Source organism: Oratosquilla oratoria, chromosome 32, assembly GCF_046742065.1.
Source record: "Oratosquilla oratoria isolate Oo_2021 chromosome 32, ASM4674206v1, whole genome shotgun sequence".
Taxonomy (NCBI): domain Eukaryota; kingdom Metazoa; phylum Arthropoda; class Malacostraca; order Stomatopoda; family Squillidae; genus Oratosquilla; species Oratosquilla oratoria.
Window position 1 is genome coordinate 14,021,297 of NC_134808.1, and position 6,363 is coordinate 14,027,659.

Genomic DNA, 6,363 nt, shown 5'->3' on the forward strand with positions numbered 1-6,363 from the left:
AAGGAGGTAAAGAGGAAGAGGAGGAGGGGAGAGGAAGAAAAGAAAAAAGAGGAAGAGAAGGATGAGAAAGATGAGAAGAAAAGAAGGAGGGGAGGAGAGGAGGAGTAGAAAGAGTAAGAAAAGGAAAGGGAAAAGGAAGAAGAGGAAAGGGGAAAGGAGGAAGAGTGGGGAAAGAAGAAAGAGTAGGAAAAGGAGGAAGAGGAGAAGAAAAGAAGAAAGATGAGAAGGAAGAGAAGGAGGAAGATGACGAAAAGGAAAAAAAGGAGAAAGAAGAGGAAGAAAAGGAGAAAGAAGAGAAAGTGAAGACAGATGAAGAGGCGGAAAAGTAGGGCGAGAAGAAGAGCATGAAGACGGATGAAGAGGAGGAGGAAGTGAAGGAGGAAGATGAAAGGAAAGTGAGACACTTGAGAAGGAGGAGGAGGAGAAGATAGAAAAGTCAGGAGAAGTGGTATGAGACGCAAGTGGAGTGTGAGCTGGAGGAAGGAGGTGGCGGAGATGGATTCAAAGGACGGCGTGTAAACAGTACTGTGTACTCGTATATCGAGGATCCAGGGGTCTGAGGCTCATAGGATCTCAAGGTCAACGCGGAGAGGCGGGAGGGAGGAAGTGGTGGGCAGGCTCGGCAAAACAACACGACTCAGGAAATCTCTTGTCTGACGGGTTATGTTTAGACTGTCTTATCGCGACTAAAAAACGGAGGAGGAAGAGGGAAGGGTGAAGAAAAGGAGACTAGAAAGGAGAGAAAAAAGAAAAGGAGGCAGAGGAAAAGGAAATAATTATGGTAAGGCGGAGGAAGAGAGAATGAGGAAAAGACGGGGCAGGACGAAGAAAAGGACGATCTTGAGAAGGAAGAGGAATAGTAGGTGAAGGAGGAGGAGGGGAGAAATAGACCCATCCTTTTAAATGTAACCGGGAAACTGTTTTGAAGTATTGTTTTGTTTATGTTTGTTCGTTTTTTCTTTGTTAGCAGCATTACGAAATAGATCAAATGACACGAGACTTTCAGGGATAATGGACAAACTGCATTGCATCATAAAAATGGATTAATTGGTCAAGGTCAGGGTCAAGGTCATTATTATTATTATCATCATCATTATTATTATTATCATTATTATTATTATTATTATTATTATTACTATTATTATTATTATTATTATTACTATTATTATTATTATCATTATTACTACTATTTTTATTATTGTTATTATTATTATTATTATTATTATTATTAATATATTATTATTATTATTATTATTATTATTATTATTATTATTATTATTACTATTATTATTATTATTATTATTATTATAATTATTATTATCATTATTATTATCGTTATCATTATCATTATCATTATTATCATCATTATTATTATTATTATTATTATTATTATTATTATTATCATTATTATTATTATTATTATTATTATTATTATTATTATTATTATTATTATTATTATTACTTTTATTATTATTATTATTATTATTATTATTATTATTATCATTATTATTATTATTATTATTATTATTATTATTATTATTATTATTATTATTATTATTATTATTATTATTGTTATTAATATTATTGTTATTGCTATCATTATTATTATTATCATCATCATTATTATTATTATTGTAATTATTGTTACTATTATTATTATTTTATTTATAATTTTATTATTATTATTATTACTATCATTATCATTATTATTATTATTATTATTATTATTATTATTATTATTATTATTATTATTATTATTATTATTATTATTATTATTATTATTATTATTATTATTATTATTATTATTATTATTATTGTTATTATTATTATTATTATTATTATTATTATCATTATTATTATTATTATTATTATTATTATTATTATTATTATTATTATTATTATTATTATTATTATTATTATTAATTATTATCATTATCATTATTGTTATCATTATTATTATCATTACTATTACTAATTATTATTATCATTATTATTATTATTATTATTATAATTATTATTACTATTATTATTATTATTATTATTATTATTACTATTATTATTATTATTATTATTATTATTATTATTATTATTATTATTATTATTATTATTATTATTATTATTATTATTATTATTATTATTATTATTATTATTATTATTATTATTATTACTATTATTATTATTTTGTAATTCTATCAAAAGTCATTAGGTTTATTCGAATCCAGAAACAAAGTGATGTTAATCCTAAATATCAGTTACAATCCCATCACAACGATAAAAAATTAATAATTTGGCCTACAGTGATCTTGAAAGGCCACACTCAAGGTGTGACATCCATTTTGCTTTGTTAGAGCAATTCTGTATCTGCAGTTTTAGTTCTCTGCGATGAACGACGGCGCTAAAACCGATCTTTTGACAGATGCAGCATGGAACGACCTTGGCGCCCTTGAAGGATGTTGTTTCGACCAACGCGACAAGACGGTTTCATTCAACTATGAGGAATCCCTCGGAAGTCAAAAGTCGTTTGTGGCCGTGTTGCCCATGGCAGGTTTGGTTCTAACTAAAGCTTAAGACGCTTTTATGCAGCGGAGACTCCGAACAAAAAGGGATTAAGTCTTCTTTCGCTGCCATGGATGTGCGCGGAAGAGAATGAGATACTTTGGCGGCAGTAAAAGCAAGAGGAGTCCCATCCACCTAATATATGGAGTCAACCTTTCCATTGATATTCGCAATTTATACATTTATTCTGACCATCGTCATGAGGCTTATTCATCCGTGGAGGTGAAACTCTTAGTGCAGTGGCGTCCCGCAGGGTTTTGTTTCCCTCCTCGCACCATTTCTGACCCATTCATGAGGAGGAAGTTTTGGGTCAAGTGCAAGAGCAACGCAGCACCCGAACTTATATAAAGAAAACTGTTCAGCTCAGAAACCTATGAATCTGAGGATAAGCTCTCTTACTGTTCTGCTTCATTGGGCCACTCTTCTGTTCCGGAGGAATTTCTATTACTCGTTTTCTCTCATTTCTTTCCTTTTACATGCGGCCTGCATATATGTATGTCGCACTCCCCTGTTTATGTTCTAAGTTGGTGTGGTAGCTGGCCAGAACAGGGGGAAGTTACGAACAAGTGTGTAGAAATAGTCTTTGTAACATATCTCAAGAATGGTGGTGTTAAATGAGGCTATCTTTCCTTTGATATGCTTTTTATTTATTTTTTTGCTTTGATTGGCACTTTATGAATTTAAGAAGTGTTAGTGTACGGAGTGTGGGAGGCTGGACTTAAATATTCAAATACAGACCTTAACTTCGACTAATAGGCACAACTTGCCCACTGGACTCAGACTGACTTAGACAACTCTAAACTCAAATTTGAACTGATTTATACTTTAGGCTTGATAGCTTACGACGAAACCTCTGAAAGAGCCAAAGCTCCTCCTCCAGGGTGGACTTATTCGTCCTCAGCTTCTATGATTGGCTAAGTTAATTTCTGTTTACAATATGCTGACCAATAACATAAGGACTCCGACACGCCCTTTTGGAACATCTGGACTTATTCGTCCTCAGCTTCTATGATTGGCTAAGTTCACCTCTGTACACAATATGCTGACCAATAACATAAGGACTTAGACACGCCCCTTCGGAACATCTGGACTTATTCGTCCTCAGCTTCTATGATTGGCTAAGTTAATTTCTGTTTACAATATGCTGACCAATAACATAAGGACTCCGACACGCCCTTTTGGAACATCTGGCCTTCATTGAATAGACCCTTGTTCCTTTGAGGGTCTGCGGGGTCACGCCATACATCAGTTTTTAGATAAGAAAAGCCTTACCCCAACAAGATTTAATGATGTTATCAATTAGCTCCTCTAGTAGGGGCCCACGCGTGTGATGCTAGCGTGCGATGCTAGTATCTAGTACCATCTAGTATCATTCTTCTAGTATCATCGCCAGTTCAACGTGGTGATATTTCGTCATGTATGCGTGTACGTACGTATGTATGCATGTATGTATTCATGCATGTATGTATACATGTATATATGCATGTATGTATTTATGCATGTATGTATGTATGTATGTATGTATGTATGTATGTATGTATGTATGTATGTATGCATGTATGTATGTGATAAGTATTTTAGACAAATGATTTGGATGATGGAGAACATAAACACAGGGGAAGGTACAGAACCCTAAACACTATCGCGTAGAACTTCTTCAGAGAGTGTGCGAAAAACTGTAATTGAAGTTTACGTACTAAACTTAGTTATCTTGTCGGATACTTAGGAAAGGTCGTTTTTCTGGCGTGTTCTAGAATTAAAATACTAGGTTGTTTTGCTAAATTGATAAATCCTCCTCGATGGTTATATATTTCAACACACACACACACATATATATATATATAACAGCATATATTTCAACTAAGAATTCATCGAACCATCGAGGAGGATTTATCAATTTAGCAAAACAAACTAGTATTTCAATTCTAGAACACGCCCGAAAAACAACCTTTCCCGATAAGATAACTAAGTTTAGTACATAAACTTCAATTACAGTTTTCCACACACTCTCTGAAGAAGTTCTACGCGATCGAAACGTTAGAGTGTTTAAGGTTCTGTGCTTCTCCTGTGTTTATGTTCTCCATCATCCAAATCATGTATGTATGTATGTATGTATGTATGTATGTATGTATGTATGTATGTATGTATGTATGTATGTATGTATGTATGTATGTATGTATGTATGTATGTATGTATGTATTTATGTATGTATGCATGCATGTATGTATGTATGTATGTATGCATGTATGTAAGAGGCTCATAAATGAGGCTCGTAGATAAAAGTAGACAAGTAAGTTAGATAGAGGGGTAGGTGGCGAGAATTTAATTTCTATGAGTTGAATGTTTGATAAACAAGAGTTCGTGGGCGAAGAAAATTACACAACCTTGCTCCTCACCTAAAAGTTTACAAACAACAGCCGGGGACCTAATTTCATTGCTGTATTATGCTGATGTAACAGTATGTAAACTAAGTCAGTGGTGCATTGATTTCGAGATTGCTTGAGTAAGCAGTATTGCTTAAGGGGTTTGTAACAGCCTTTCTGATTGGAGAAAGGGTGGAGGAGGAGAAAATTCAATTGGTTCATGGGAGTAAAGTCACGCCCTTAGGGGAGGTACTTAGATGTAAAAGTAAAGATCACTGGACTAAAGAAATCATGACGTTCATGCAAACTGACCTAGTGATCAAATTGAGGATTCCAGATGGGGGTCCTCTGGTGTAACTAAGACGATCACGTTGTAGAAGAATTAGTGAAGAAAGTCAATGAAAAATGTCAACCGTTTATATACCCTCTCTTAGACAGAGTAACATTAACAGACTTCCTACAGATGAATATTGTGAGTGAATTTCGTGTGTAAAGACAGTTTATCAGACTCCTGTTAGGCGTCGCCACCTGTCAGTATGAGAAACCGCCAACTTCCCCAATCGTCGAAGATCCGGTTTTGACGTACTTGTTCAAGCGTTGTGCCCCGTCGGCGTAGCCCATCGTCAATATTCATTGTCCATCTCTTTCTGGGTCGTCCAACGGGTCGCTTGCCGGTTGGTGTCCAATAAAGCCATCTCTTTGGGGTCCTCTCCTGATGCATTGGTTCAACATGTCCAAACCATCTTAGTTGCGCACGTTCTACAAACTCTAAGATGCTCTCTACCTCTAACTCTTGCCTAATTGCATCATTGTGTATGTGGTAAAACCTCGTAACCCCCTTGATAAGTCTCAATGCTTTAATTTCTGCTGCTTGGACTTTGCTGCTGGTCTTTGTTGTTAAAGTCCAAGATTCACATCCATATGTCAATATGGGTCTAAGAATACTCTTGCATATCACTATTTTAACCGCGGTAGGGACATTTCGATCTTTCATCAATGGGTAAAGTATCCCTAGGTTTTGGCTGTAGTCAGCAATTCTAGCTTCTACTGCACTTTCATGTTTTGCTTTGCCATCCCAGGTGACTCCTTAATATTTTACAGGTTCTTTCTGTTGAATAGGTACTCCATTGATCTCCATGTTCAATATTTCTTTTCCTCTGCTTACTACCATTATTTCAGTTTTACCAAGATTTAGCTTTAGTCCGTACTCTGTGAGTACCGCGTTCCATAGATTTAAGGATTCACTTGCAGCATGTGGAGATGATTCGATGTTGAGTATATCATCTGCATAGGCAAATTCCAATGATTCTATAGGATCCCTTTCTCCTCTTCTAAATTGAACTTCCTTTATCACTTCATGATATATCGAACCACTGTAAGGTCTCACTAACGGGCTTGACTTCTGTATTATTGGAATTGTAAAGGCTCTTAATAGCTCTTCTCA